General features: G+C 40.1%; 1 protein-coding gene across 5 annotated transcripts in view; it reads left to right on the top strand.

Moving 5' to 3' along the window:
• mpp7a (MAGUK p55 scaffold protein 7a) overlaps positions 1-15302 on the top strand; it is a 243614-nt gene that overhangs the window by 48509 nt on the left and 179803 nt on the right. The window lies entirely within an intron of this gene.

Below are 15302 nucleotides of genomic sequence, written 5' to 3'. Positions count from 1 at the left end.
CTTTTTCACACACACACACACACACACACACACACACACACACATCCATAGTTGTTTTACATACTTTGTGGGGACCAATCAGAAAATGTCCACATCGCTCAGTATACTTTCAGCTAGAAAAACAATTCTGGTATCAAAATGTTCAGGTTTTTCAGGATGTTATGGCATGTATTCAACTTTTTTTTTACAACTGCTTTAGAAATATTTAGCATTTATTTTGAAAAATTTGCCCCATTCAAATGAATGGGGAAATTCAACTTCAGCATATTTTCAGCTGTTTCAGCTATCAAGAAATTCAGCCCTTCAAGGACATTCATGCTTCTCTTCAGAAGTTTCCTAAACTTCATGCTTTTAAATATCTAGCTTTATTTTGAAAGTCTTGCCCCATTCAAATGAGTGGGTAAATTCTACTTCAGCATACTTTCAGGTATTTCAGCTATCAAAATGTTCAGCTCTTCAAGGACATTCATGCTTCTCTTCAGAAGTTTCCTAAACTTCATGCTTTTAAATATCTAGCTTTATTTTGAAAGTCTTGCCCCATTCAAATGAGTGGGTAAATTCTACTTCAGCATACTTTCAGGTATTTCAGCTATCAAAATGTTCAGCTCTTCAAGGACATTCATGCTTCTCTTCAGAAGTTTCCTAAACTTCATGCTTTTAAATATCTAGCTTTATTTTGAAAGTCTTGCCCCATTCAAATGAGTGGGTAAATTCTACTTCAGCATACTTTCAGGTATTTCAGCTATCAAAATGTTCAGCTCTTTAAGGACATTCATGCTTCTCTTCAGAAGTTTCCTAAACTTCATGCTTTTAAATATCTAGCTTTATTTTGAAAGTCTTGCCCCATTCAAATGAGTGGGTAAATTCTACTTCAGCATACTTTCAGGTATTTCAGCTATCAAAATGTTCAGCTCTTTAAGGACATTCATGCTTCTCTTCAGAAGTTTCCTAAACTTCATGCTTTTAAATATCTAGCTTTATTTTGAAAGTCTTGCCCCATTCAAATGAGTGGGTAAATTCTACTTCAGCATACTTTCAGGTATTTCAGCTATCAAAATGTTCAGCTCTTTAAGGACATTCATGCTTCTCTTCAGAAGTTTCCTAAACTTCATGCTTTTAAATATCTAGCTTTATTTTGAAAGTCTTGCCCCATTCAAATGAGTGGGTAAATTCTACTTCAGCATACTTTCAGGTATTTCAGCTATCAAAATGTTCAGCTCTTTAAGGACATTCATGCTTCTCTTCAGAAGTTTCCTAAACTTCATGCTTTTAAATATCTAGCTTTATTTTGAAAGTCTTGCCCCATTCAAATGAGTGGGTAAATTCTACTTCAGCATACTTTCAGGTATTTCAGCTATCAAAATGTTCAGCTCTTTAAGGACATTCATGCTTCTCTTCAGAAGTTTCCTAAACTTCATGCTTTTAAATATCTAGCTTTATTTTGAAAGTCTTGCCCCATTCAAATGAGTGGGTAAATTCTACTTCAGCATACTTTCAGGTATTTCAGCTATCAAAATGTTCAGCTCTTTAAGGACATTCATGCTTCTCTTCAGAAGTTTCCTAAACTTCATGCTTTTAAATATCTAGCTTTATTTTGAAAGTCTTGCCCCATTCAAATGAGTGGGTAAATTCTACTTCAGCATACTTTCAGGTATTTCAGCTATCAAAATGTTCAGCTCTTTAAGGACATTCATGCTTCTCTTCAGAAGTTTCCTAAACTTCATGCTTTTAAATATCTAGCTTTATTTTGAAAGTCTTGCCCCATTCAAATGAGTGGGTAAATTCTACTTCAGCATACTTTCAGGTATTTCAGCTATCAAAATGTTCAGCTCTTTAAGGACATTCATGCTTCTCTTCAGAAGTTTCCTAAACTTCATGCTTTTAAATATCTAGCTTTATTTTGAAAGTCTTGCCCCATTCAAATGAGTGGGTAAATTCTACTTCAGCATACTTTCAGGTATTTCAGCTATCAAAATGTTCAGCTCTTTAAGGACATTCATGCTTCTCTTCAGAATTTTTCTAAACTTCATACTTTTACAATATTTAGGTTTATTCTGAAAATTTTGCCTTCTTCAAATAAATGGGAAAATTCTACTTCAGCATAGTTTCAGCTATTTCAGCTATCAAAATGTTCATCTCGTCAAGGACATTCATGCTTTTCTTCAGAATTTTTGTAAACTTCATACTTTTGAAATATTTAGCTTTATTTTGAAAGTTTTGCCCCATTCAAATGAATGGAAAATTCTACTTCAGCATACCTTTATCTAGAAAAGCCATTGAGGTGTCAAAATGTTCAGTGTTTTCAGGGCGATCCTTCAGCACTCAGCATCCATATGTATTTTTTGCAGAAAATACATTTCTCTTGTTCTCATTGTATTCTGTTTGTACAAATATAAATATTCTTTATAAAATGTATTTTTTGTTAATTTTTTGGTGTCTGCAACAGATTAATTGGATTTACATTATTTCTTATTGGAAATATTGCTTCAGTTTTCCTACATTCGGTTTTCATGTGACTTTTGTGAACAGCTCAATCATGAAAACCGAGGTTCCAGTGTAATCTTATAATTTTTTTTAATATGTTTTTGAAGGAGTTCAATATAATGACAAAATAACTACATAGCTACTATTAGCGCTCCTGCAAGGCAAGACTGTCAACCTGGACAAGTTGATCTTAAAAAAATTGTAAGTCATACATAATGCTAAAACTAATTAGGTGAAGTCACCATTTGAAAATGTGGGTAAGGTAGAAAAAATGTATATTCTGAGTTTGTCACACTGCAGGAAACGGGGTTTTTAACCACCAGGTGTGTGTCGGGTGATGTAAAGGTTTTGGATCGTGTTGGTCATTATAGACAAATGGCTCTTTTAGTGCCATATCTGTCCACCCAGTTTCCTCTCATTTCTGTGACTTTTGGTGCCAGATAGAGACTAAACAGCTTTTTCTTTGTCTATATTTAAATTGCCCCTTCAGTGGCTGGATGCTAATCTGACTCACTAGCAGCAGCTTCTGTCGTGGTCAGGGAAAAATAGATACAAAGAGAAAAGGCTGAGATAACTAGCAAAAGAGGGGGGATGACTGGACCATTTGGCATCCAGTGAATAGAGGAGTATTGTGTGCCACTGGTCACTGTGGATCAGATTGCTTCTTTTCAGGGTGAAACTGGTGTTAAAACTCCAAACTCTTGTGGGGAAGAACTGTCAGGGAGATGTTTAGCAATTATGAGATCTTTTTTCCTAGTTTTTAGATAGTCATAATTTCCCAACAAGATCCTGCACTTTTTTGTGAATGCAGTACACAAATCAGATTCCACAGAAGCTGTGTGGAATGTATCAGATTTGGCTTTTTTTCTTTGCTCTTTGTGTTTTTCCAATGCAAACTAAAGCAATAAACATGAGAATACAAAAGAATTTGTGATTGCAGCAGTTTTCTTGGAGAAAAGGCGTGTTATCTGACAGAAATGCAGGGGTGCCAATATTTTTGGCCTTGACTGTGTGTGTGTGTGTATTTATTTGATTATAAAAAAATTATACTTTTAACATACAGTACCGCGGGCAGCACAGTGGCATGGTGGGTTGCTTCACAGCGAGATGGTTCTGGTTTCGCAACCTTTCTGTGCGGAGTTTGCATGTTCTTCCCATGCTTGCGTGGGTTCTCTCCGGGTACTCCGGCTTTCTCCCACTGTCCAAAGACATGCGGCTTAGGTTGATTGGTGACTCTAAATTGCCCGTAGGAGTGAATGTGTGTGTGTGTGGTGGTTTGTCTGTGTGTTGGCCCTGCGTTGGACCGACGACCTGTCCAAGGTGTACCCTGCCCTTCGCCCTATGCAGGCTGGGATTGGCTCCAGCCCCACCGCCACCCCATTTGGGACTAAGTGGTACAGAAAATGAGATGAGACGTACAGTACCATATTTCTTTATGAAACGAATAATAATCACGTAGGGTAATTAAACATACACAAAATATGGGCTACTCACAGAACAATGGCTATACACTGGCTCATAGCAAAGCCAGATTTACAAAATGGATGTTGTATTGATGATAAAATAGCATCCACCAATACTGTTATTTCCTCACAAAACAGGCTATGATCCGACAGCAAACATACACAAACTACACAACATGTACAGCAGCTGCGATGCATTGGCTGTTATGAAAGCCAGCTTTACAAAATATCTTGGTAAGGGCATCAACCACTGACAGTATCACAGACAGGGCAAATGGCATCATTCAAACTGTTAATTATAGGGTAATGTGCACCTAGGCCTATTGTGTTATGAAAAATTGCACACATTCACACTGATGAAACTTTTCATCATGTTGTGTATATCTAAATGTGTCTCCTTGTACATGCATGAGCATAAGGTACATGGGCTATCATCTTGCATGCCGTAGGTGCTGGTGCTTCTGTCAGTTGTTGGTTCGGATCCATTAGGTTTTGCTCTTTATGATATACTAATAAAGAAATCAGAAATTCATTTTTGTGCCGCCCTTTTCTTGCGCTGTTGCGCGCCTCTTTGCAACAAGTGAGTAAGGTCACAGTTTTTCAGTTTGGCCAAACCAGCTGAAAATTTTGAACCCAAGATCCACTATTAACTACTTACTAAGATCAAAATATTATTAGAATATGAATGTAAAGAAAGTCACTTTTGGCTTTTCCCGTTTAGGGGTCACCACAGCGAATCGTCACACTGACGACTCGCATGTTGACGTTTGGCATGTGTTTTACACTGGATGCCCTTCCTGACGCAACCGTGATTACTGTACTTTGTCAGCTACTTCTAGTTAGTCTGTGTCATTCATAATAATTAAGATTAATAAGCTCTTACAGTTATAAATGAAAACACTTGACTGAGCTTTGAGAATGTAAAATGCTTTTAGTGGGATTTGTGTTGTATTGTTAGGTTCTACATTAATTTCTTTCCCAGTAAAATATCCTGACAGTTGCTGTAACCTGGCAAGGCCTTGTGCAATCATAGCAGGGCATACATGCCTCAAAGGGACTACTGTCCTGGAGATAAGGATCTCAGATTTTTTTTTTAATTGTTAACAAAGGTATGTATTGCACAGAGCATTTTACAAATGAAACACTGTTTATAACTTACAACAGACATGACTTTGGCATTTCTGTTTATTTTGCTTATCGGCCAACATACAGATACACCATTTCTGCAGTAAACTAACATCAGCCGACAACATGCCCAGCTTTCCTCAAATTTGCTACCTTGGTGTGGAAGTTGGCCTGACAGGACCAGTTTTGTGCCACAAGTCTCTAATTTTAACACAAATGCTTGCTGATAGCACGAAGGACATTTTTAGTGAACACTAAGAGTTGTTTTTGTACCACAATTGGGCCAAACGGCATTAGAATGCAGTTTTGTACACAGATGATCAGTGGACTCGTGGGAATTACATTTCTTTCTTTTTTCTTCACACTTTGTTTTTTGTATTTACCCACCTGATGGCGTTCTTCTATCCTTTTGTCTTCCTCAGCTGTAGTTTCTTTCCTCCTACCTTATTCATTCTGTCCTCCCTTGTGTTCTGTCTTGCTTCTGGCTCTATCAATAATGTATTTGTTAATGGGGCCCACATCCACTTCCCGCTGCAGCTCTGTTAACTTGTCCTGTAAACTCAGCCTGTGTGCGTGTGTGAAAACATTCAGGAGAAGCATGTAGCCCCAACTTTACCCTGTTCACTTCTCTGTCTATTGCATCACTGCAGGTTTAACTGTTTTAACTGCCGTCTGTCTGTCCATCTGTTAAGCCAGCTGTCTCTTTCTATTTATGTTTTTGCTTCTGTTTCACCTCTGCCCAGGCACTTCACGTAGAGTAATTCACTCCAGTAATATCTGCTGAGGATGTAGACCACCCAGCAACGCTGGCATTTAGAAGGACTTGCAGATTAGCAAAGTTTACGGCTACCTGCTGGTTGGTCTCTGTCCGTGCTGCTTATTGCAGGTAGATTACTTTTTGCTGCATAAATCACTTATCTTAAAATCCATCACCATAAAATTAATGTCAATGGAAAGTGGAGTTTGTCTTTGTATGTATTGTTTGTAACTAGAATTAGTGCTTTGACCTCTGCCTCTGTAAATAAGCACAATTTAGCTTAGGCACGCCGGATCTTGCAGGGCTTATGTAAAGCAGTGCAGCACTCAGATCAGTGGTATTTTTTGTTACATAAGTGGGTTTTGCTTATTCATTCCCTACCCCACTGCTCCCCCTAGCCACAAGCCCAAATCCATACCGGCCAATTAATGCTCCTCTTTCTTGTTTTATTAACTAAATTAGTTAGAATGAATTGAATTGGTCATGAACAATTCTATATACAACCCTGCACACTGCGCATGTACTGTATGTGTCTAAGGCTGAAAGAGAAAGTGGAATATGTAAGTGGCAGTGACTGTGGCCTCCTGTCCCTGTTAATGGGTCAGAGATAGACAAAGAGCGGCTGTGTCTGCATGGGAACCAGAGCGAAGAAATGTGAGGAGGACAAAGAGCTGGAAGGCATGTCAAGACAAGTGGATGAATACAATGTAGTGCTATACCTAATAGAATTATTACAAATTAGTAATTGTTATGAGTTGCCTTTTATTAGTTGTACCATCATTGTAGTTTCTAATAGCCTTTGTCATGGTTGAAAAACCACAGATGATAGGCTACTAATAATGTCTCATTAAGCAATGAGAGTGGAACAATGGGCATGCATGCCAGCAGTTGAATGCAACTCAGCCATTCAAAATGTACATTTGTATTGCTTTCCCTCCTGTGACATGTCAGAATGTATGTGGAAAAAACCCTGTTTAATATTTTACACCGAGCTTATCAACTGTTACTGTTTTTTAATCAGAAAGTCTTTTGAGATGCATTATATTTTTTTTTTATAAGAGAGACTTTGGTCAAAATGGCAAGTAAAATAAAGAAATAATAAAACACTTAAATATGGTGACTAACAACACCAATAATTTACAGTTGTCAAATTGCACATTAAATGGGACCTAAAAGCCAGGATTGAGCAAACCTTGTGACATGATTTTTCAGTAGACCGATAACTTAATTTGTTATTACAGCCAGTATAGCTGAACAGCAGGAAGTATTATTAAATTACATCTTAAACCCCTATAATATGGAGTTATGCTTAATAAAGCATTTCACATTAGTGAGAAATCAGCTGTAGCTGAGAACAGTCAAAATGCACAGGTGATAGACATAATGAAAAATCCTAACAAATACTAAATTCAATTTGATTTCCTAATATTCTCATTTTTGATGATGTTGAGCAGACAAAATGGCATCCCCACCGAAATCAAAACGGGCTGACATGCGTATGTGGGAGGCTGCTGCCAGCTTTTGTGGTCCTTCCCAAGTTTTAGCAATAATGGGGCCCTTGCAGGCAGAGGGTGAAATTATGGGAGCCCATCTTTACTTGCACTCTGATGCATGTCTGAGGTCTTCAGCATTACAGGACTGTTTTGAGCACACTGACTGGGGGGTGTTCAAAGAGGGCTCATATCTGGACGCTTATACATCAGTTGTTCTGGACTATGTGCACTTCTATACTGATGCTGTCCTACCTACGAAGTCCATCAGAGTTTTTCCGAACCAGAAACCATGGTTGGACAGTACAGTGTCACCTCTGCTGAGAGGTTGAGGAGGCTGCCTTCAGATCAGGTGACAGGCTAGCCTATAGCAGGGCCTGGAAAGAACTTAAGAAGGGCATCCAGCTGGCCAAATACAGGTACAAACAGCGCATTGAGGGGCACTTTATGAATAACAACACACGGAGTATGTGGAGAGGCATCAAAACAATAACAGACTACAGAGGCAACAACCAGCAGGTCAGCCATGATCCCACCCTCCCTGACACTCTGAATAGTTTCTTTGCATGCTCCAATACACCTGGTAGCAGAGGAACTGTACATCTCCCTCAGCTCGAGGAACAGCACCAGCCTCTCGTCCTGCAGCTACAGCAGGTGAGCTCCACCCTGAGAAGGATCAACACCAACAAAGCCGCAGGACCAGACAGGGTGTCAGGCCGGGTTTTGAAGCTATGTGCTGACCAACTGGCGGGAGTTTTCTTGGACATTTTTAACCTGTCCCTGCCTCTTGCTTCAGTCCCTGTGTGCCTCAAGTCCTCCATCGTTGTGCCTGTGTCCAAGAAATCAGCTGTCACCTGCCTCAATGATTGCTTGCTCTGACACCAGTAATCATGAAGTGCTTTGAGAGGATCATTCTAAAGCACATCAGGGATGTCATCCTTGTTGGGCTGGACAGCCATCAGTTTGCCTACAGAGAGAACCGATCAACAGAGGATGCTGTCTCAATAGCACTACACACAGCCCTGTCCCACCTGGAGCATCCTAACACTTACGTCAGAATGCTATTTGTTGACTTCAGTTCGGCATTTAACACTGTAATCCCAGAGAAACTGGCACTGAAACTGAACAATCTGGGAATGCCTGCAATGATGTGTCATTGGATTAAGGACTTCCTCACTAACAGGCCTCAAGTGGTGAGAATCGGAAGCTGCACATCATCCACACTGGTCCTGAACACAGGCACACCACAGGGCTGTGTGCTCAGCCCAGTTCTCTTCACTCTGTTTACCCATGACTGTGATGCCATTCACTCCACAAACACAGTAGTGAAGTTTGCAGATGACACCACCGTAGTGGTTCTCATCTCAGACAATGATGAGGCTCACTACAGAGAGGAGATCCAGCACCTGACAAGGTGGTGTTCAGATAACAATCTTGTCCTGAACACCAACAAACATTGTGGATTATAGGAGGTCCAGGAAGACAAAACATGCTCCTCTTCTCGTACATGGGGAGGTGGTGGAGCAAGTGGATAACACCAAGTTCCTGGGCATCCACATCACATCTGACCTGGTCTCTGAACACGGCCTACCTGGTGAAGAAAGCCCAGCAAAGGCTTTTCTTCCTCAGGAAGCTGAAACGTGCTGGTCTCTCCCCTCAGTTACTCGCAAACTTCTACAGAGCAACAGTAGCCTCCTCAACAGTGGGTGGTGAGAACAGCTCAGGGCATTGTAGGGAGTCCTCTTCTAGATCTGGATTCACTATACACTGACCGGATTGAGAGGAAGGCCAGATGTATTGCTGCCCCACCCCCCCAGGCAACAGCCTGTTTGTGCCTCTTCCCTCCGGGAAAAGGTATATAGACATAAAGACTAAAACAAACAGACTGAGAGCTTTCCCAGAGCTGTGAAATCAATCACCCCCCTAGTTACACACACACACACACACAACCTGGACCTCTGTAGACACACACCCATGCTTACACCTCTTCCTAAAGACTGATATTTGCACTCTTTATAACTTTATAATGTTATATTCCTTTGCTGAAATGTAGCTCCTGGAATGCACCTCCAAAGCGGGTGCACTGTAGTGGAAACAAACACAGAACCCATGATGAGCGTTGTTCTGTGCGACATGTTTTGATAGGTTCCTATAATGGAAAAAAACTATGGGTTGTGTTTACATCTGAGCTGCAGTGTGATGTAAAAGAGGGTGAGCCCTTTGGCAGGGAAAGAAACCTGAGTTTCAGGTCTGTTCAGGTGAGCTGGGACACCTGTTTCCTGTATGGGAGGATTTAGTTTGCATGCATTGCAATTGCTGAGTGGGAGTACTTGCTACTGTGTGTGAAGCTGTGCAGGAAGAAGGTGACCTGGTAAGTCCCTGCAAAGCTGTTGTGCCTTTTTCCTATTTTTTTCATGATCTACTTTAGTATGTGGTCTTTATTTGTTATCTCAGATCTCATCTTATTTGTGCTTTAACAGGTGAGTTTCTTTTGTATCGGTGCATGGGTCTCTATAGTCACAGGAATGTTATTAGGACAAAGTCGCTTTGACCGTCAGGCTTTTATTTTCTTGTAGCACCCTTACATTCTTCTTCATTAGGGTGCTCTGATTCCTGACATTGATCTAGATGGATACAGGTCTTTCTAGATCCATGTCTTCTAAATGTAATAAATCTCTCAAATGTAATGCATTTGGGGGGGAATGACTTAAAGTGCTTTAAAGCCTCTGGAAAGACTGACTGACCAAAATAAAATACAGATTTGTATGTGTATGTGCCAACAACACACACACACACACTCTATATATATATATATATATATATATACAGTAAACATAAACAAATGTGCTTTACGTGGGAAGGCTGGATATAAAATCCCACCTGAAACCAAGAGAAGAGCTCAATTTTCTGTTAGTTTTTATTCATTAAGCTTTCCTTCATCATGGGTGCTTTGTAGATATTCCACATTCGCTCCCCTAATCTGTTTCTATATGCTTTTTAGTTGTATGCATATTTCTTCCCGTATTGCTTCCTATAGCCTGTTGGTCTTTCTCCACAGCAGCCAGTTATTCCAAGAATCAGTTAAACCAATTAATCCTTGTAAAACCAATTAACAAGAAGTGAAATGGCACATACCTGAAAACACACAAGCATCATAAGAAATGACGTGGTGCCATTTTGGCAGCACTGTGTGAGGCACGACAAAGACATTATTCAAGAATACATTTATCTCAGAGAAGAAACAAAAATTTACCATATATCACTGACATCAGGAGGATTTTTTTTTTCTAGAAACTGTATTTCAAAATGTCACATGGATGAACATTTCTTCCCTTAAGCCCGTGGTTCTCAAAGTGTGGGGCACGCCCCACTAGTGGGGAATAAAGACATGACAGGTGGGGCGCAATGAATGGAGAAAATTAGAAATGGGTCATTAATACAAGTTAATTAAAATAACATCAGTTCGGCCCGGGAGAAAAAAAGTGGAACCATAGTGCAACAATAATGGTTTACCATCGGCATGTTAACTGCAGTGCAACAATATAAGGAAACTTTCACACAGAGGGCCAATAGTGTACATAGTAGGCATAATAACGTAAATGGATAAATTTGTTACATGGACCACAAAAAAAGTAGGCGATTCAGCGCAAGCAGACAAAAAAACGACAGGCAGTAAGCCTTATCAACCAAAAAGCCAGCCGAAAAGGAAATATGATGAAGCCTATCTTGCATTTGGATTCATGGTGGCAATGGTGGGGGCAGAGGAGGGACCCATGTGTGTCTTGTGTCTTAACCCGCTGGCAGCAGACAGCATAAGACCCAACAAATTACGAAGACATTTAGAGACAACATACCCCAGTCATGTTAATAAGCCACTCGACTTCTTTGAAAGAAAGCTGACAGAAAACCATCAGCAGAAAAATCGCATGGTAAAATCTGCATCAGTGGACAGCAAAGGACAAATGGCTTCATTCAAAGTTGCATACAGAATTGCCCAGTGCAAAAAACCACACACAATTGCTGAGCAGCTCATTCTCCCTGCTGCTGTAGACATGGTGTCGATTATGCTGTATGAGACAAGTGCTGCAAAACTGAAAACTATATCCCCCTGTCAAACGATACAGTTGCAAGACAAGGCTAAGTTATAACACAACTGAACTTATATTTTATCTGTTTTGAACTTAGTGTTATTTGATATTTCAATAAATTTGAAATTTTAAAATTGGCCGATTTCTTAATCATTTTGTTGACAAGTAGAGCTTGAAAATTTGGGGAATGACAGAAAATGTTTGAGAACCACTGCCTTAAGCAGTGATTAATACATTGCAGTTATGCAAATTATACTCATACTCTTGAATATGATGTAAAGTAACTGAAATACACAGCTTCAGTACTTCTTTTATGGACTGAAAGATTGTGTCCTTTTTGCAACCATCCCTGACCTTTATGGGAGTAAACAGGCATATGACAACAAGACAGTGCACCTTTCAACATGTAGTTGTAAAGAAAAAACCATGTATGAGTGCACACCAAGTCTGAGATTTTGGGTGCTACAATGGATAACAAAACAGTACTTTTATGGTGGATCTAGATAATAATTGAATGCTTTTTTTGCAAATCTGTTTCAGATTCACTGTATTTTTTTCTATGTCCAGCTTTTGAGCTATTGCACTACATTTATTTACCAGTACCCACCAAAATATTTCCATGATATTGGATTTTGTTAAGCACCAAAAGCTGGCATTGAATGTGGATAGCTTTGGAGTGAACTGGTCTTTTGACCTGTAACCAGAGCAGGTGCAAGTGGGGCAGCTTTGGGTGGGTGTCTGCTGTGTGATAAAGGGAATCAGTCTCCTAGTAAAAACCCTGGCCAGCTGATGGCCTTCCTGTCACTCAGTGTGTGACAGTCCAGCACAGAAAGACCCAATACCTTAAGGGCACCTGGGGAGTTTTAACTAGTGCTGTTTTATTGTAGCACTTCCTGTTCAGGTCCAGATGAAAGCAGGGTGAATGCAGAACAAGTCCACCAACTGAACCATGTGAATGTTTCAGAGCATGATTTGTTTTTTGCTCAGTTCTTTTCCTGAGGAGGATCTCGTTGCCTTTTGGCCAGCTGTTGTGATTTTTCCACTGTCCAGTGCACTCTTGGGAGGAAGACAAAAGATTTAATATCCATCCATTATCTATACTTCTTATTCCTGAAGAGGGCCATGGGGGGGCTGTACGTCTTTGGATTGTAAGGGGAAGCTGAAATACCCGGAGAGAACCCACGCAGGCACAGAGAGAACATGCAGACTCTACACAGAAAGGCATCAGGGTGGCCCGGGCTTGAACCTGGAACCTTCTTGCTGTGAGACAACAGCGCTAACCGCCATTCCACTGTGCTGCCCGAAGATTTAATAGTTAGAGCAATTTAAAGTTTTAAACTCAAAGTACATTTTCCATGTGTTGGTAGAGGCTTAGAGTATATTTCACTTCAGTCATTCACCTCCTGACTTTGGTGTTCCTCTCATTAACTTCATCAGAATACAGCCTAGAGTCAGACAGCTCCACATGTGCATCCCTGATCTGAACAGGCAGGCTTGTTTTTGAAAAGACAAAAGTAACAGTGTTCTACACCTTCCTGTTTCCTCCCCACCCATTCATCCATCGTCATCCTGAGCAGTTGTCTCTTTAAATACTGATTTAAATACACAATGATTAAGCAGAGACAGATATTTCCTGACCTACAATACATGTTTACATAAAGGTCTTTGTTAGAGAGAGGCGCTTTATGTTGTATCCCAGCTGGGTTTTCAGGTCAAATATTCCATGTAGTAGTGAAAGTTTCCACTAGATGGTGGCAGATCCATATAAAGATGTCAGACTGCACATGGGTAGAAGAAAAACTTCTCACTACAATTAAGTGTGACCCATCTATTGTCCACTTGCCAAAGTGTCCCTTCGCTCCTTCCATGACCAACCCCGATACTGTGTGATGTGAACAAATATGGTTAGAGCATCCTGACAGTGGGGAATGTTTCTTCAAGTTTTTCTATTATTGTCCTTTTGGGCCTTGTAAAGAATCCCAGATGTTCCCAGCTCTGCCACATGCTTCCTGGCCCTCAGAAGCCCCTTGAATGGAAAGATGGATCTCTCCTTAGATTAGGGAATTTGTGTTCATTCCCCTTTGAATGCAGCAAAAGGACAAATTTTGCAGTACAGCAACCCTAGAGTTTTCATACCCCCACTTCGTTGTGTTTTCTTAAATCTGACATTCCTATCATGAATTCGTATGACAAAACCTTGCTATAGCCCTCTCTATGAAACACTGAACTGATTTAGCATAGGTCAATTCATTTGGTATGAGCTCAGGGGCTGTCAGGTTTAGTGTCCTGTTCAAAATGGCCTGCTGGAGATTCAGTGGTTGTGGCTTGAGGTGCTGCTGCTCTTATCTGCAGGTTCTCTTAACCTGTTTTATTTAAGTATGCAAAGAGACAATTGAACACTTATTTCCCTAAACCTTTTCATTTATCCTTTATGCTCATGCAAAGTTCATGCAATCAGCTAACAAATCTAACCTGCAGAGTGGTTCTGTAGCAGGATTTTCAGTTAGTCTTTGAGATTGCGTCTCATTGGAAAATCAATCCTTTCTTAAGTGCTGTTTGATGAATGCACCATATTTTGTACATCTCAATCCAGAGGAAAAATATTCCTTTTCTGATATGTTGTCAGTGGCTTGCTTACAGACTGTTGTCTAGATGTTTTTTCACGGGGTCTGCTAAGCCCTGAGGTGAAATCACATCACAATATGAGAGAGAGGCGAGGTAGCATTTTGTTTCGTGGTTTGCAATGGCACATGGGAGCTGACATATAATGGATCATTACTGTAAAGAACCAAAAGGTTCAAACCTAATTACATCCCATTTCCCTTTTTTAGATAAAGCATGGCTTAGCAGACTCAGGGACCTGTTGAAATTTGGAGTGGCCTTTTTAAAGGGGCTGCAATAAATGTAGTGTTCACTGAGATGATGTGTGAGAGCTGTTAAAGGGTCAACAAGATTTGACTGAGTCAGTGATCTGGGACTGAGGGTATCCACCGAGAATCTTGAACTCAGCTTGCTTTCTGCTGTTCAGTAATGGCACCTGCTGGGGCTGTAAATAAGATTTGTTCACTTGGGAATGAAACAAACACAAAAAATGTACATAGCTGAAACTCTGACAGGTTCTCGCCTACCTTGCAAACTACACTATGCACGACGTTATCCAGATGTGGTGTTTCTAACATGTTTTCAAGTCTCTTGGGGCAAGTCTAAGTCAAATCTTACTAAACAAACTGCAAGTCAAGATGCAAGTATTCAGGTGTCTGGAAGGTGGCATTAATATTACAATTCATTTTGCTTTCAAGGCAAAGAGTGGATGTTTTTTACACAGCTAAGACCAAGACATTTAAGTGCCTAATAAGTTTAATTACTAAATATGAAAGCTATGTAGTTATGCAAGGCCTGTCTGATTGTCTTACTTGTTTGTCCTTGTTCCAGGGTTTTACCAAACAAGCAAGTCCCATCAAATATCAAGCCTTCTGCTCTGCTCTATATTTACATCCATGAGGCTGTTCTGTTCAAATTAATACACATGAGCTATTTTCCTCTTTGTGGCTCAGGAGTTTATCGCATGCAACAAAGTGTCCATATGTATTCATCCACTGCCATGATATATTTCAGTGAGCCACAGATGTTTTATTTGGGTTCAACATCCACTTTCTTCCTGTTCTTGCTCTGTGTAGTTTTCCAGTTGAGCACCATTATTTACATAGTGATGCTTTTCCATGCCTGTTTGATTTTTCACAGATTTGTTGTATTTGGTTGCTTGCTGTACCCTCAGCAGATAACGTTTCCATTGATTCCGCTGGATGCTAAATAAAGCGAGATAGCTGTGTGTGTTGCAATTTTGTTTCAGTGTATTGTATATTTTGGCTCCTGTATAAAGAAGAATGTTCAGCAG

The sequence above is a fragment of the Monopterus albus genome, unplaced genomic scaffold (genome assembly GCF_001952655.1).
Source record: "Monopterus albus unplaced genomic scaffold, M_albus_1.0 scaffold258.1, whole genome shotgun sequence".
NCBI classification, from domain to species: domain Eukaryota; kingdom Metazoa; phylum Chordata; class Actinopteri; order Synbranchiformes; family Synbranchidae; genus Monopterus; species Monopterus albus.
Note: the sequence above shows the minus strand (reverse complement) of the source record. Positions and strands in the feature narration are given on the sequence as shown.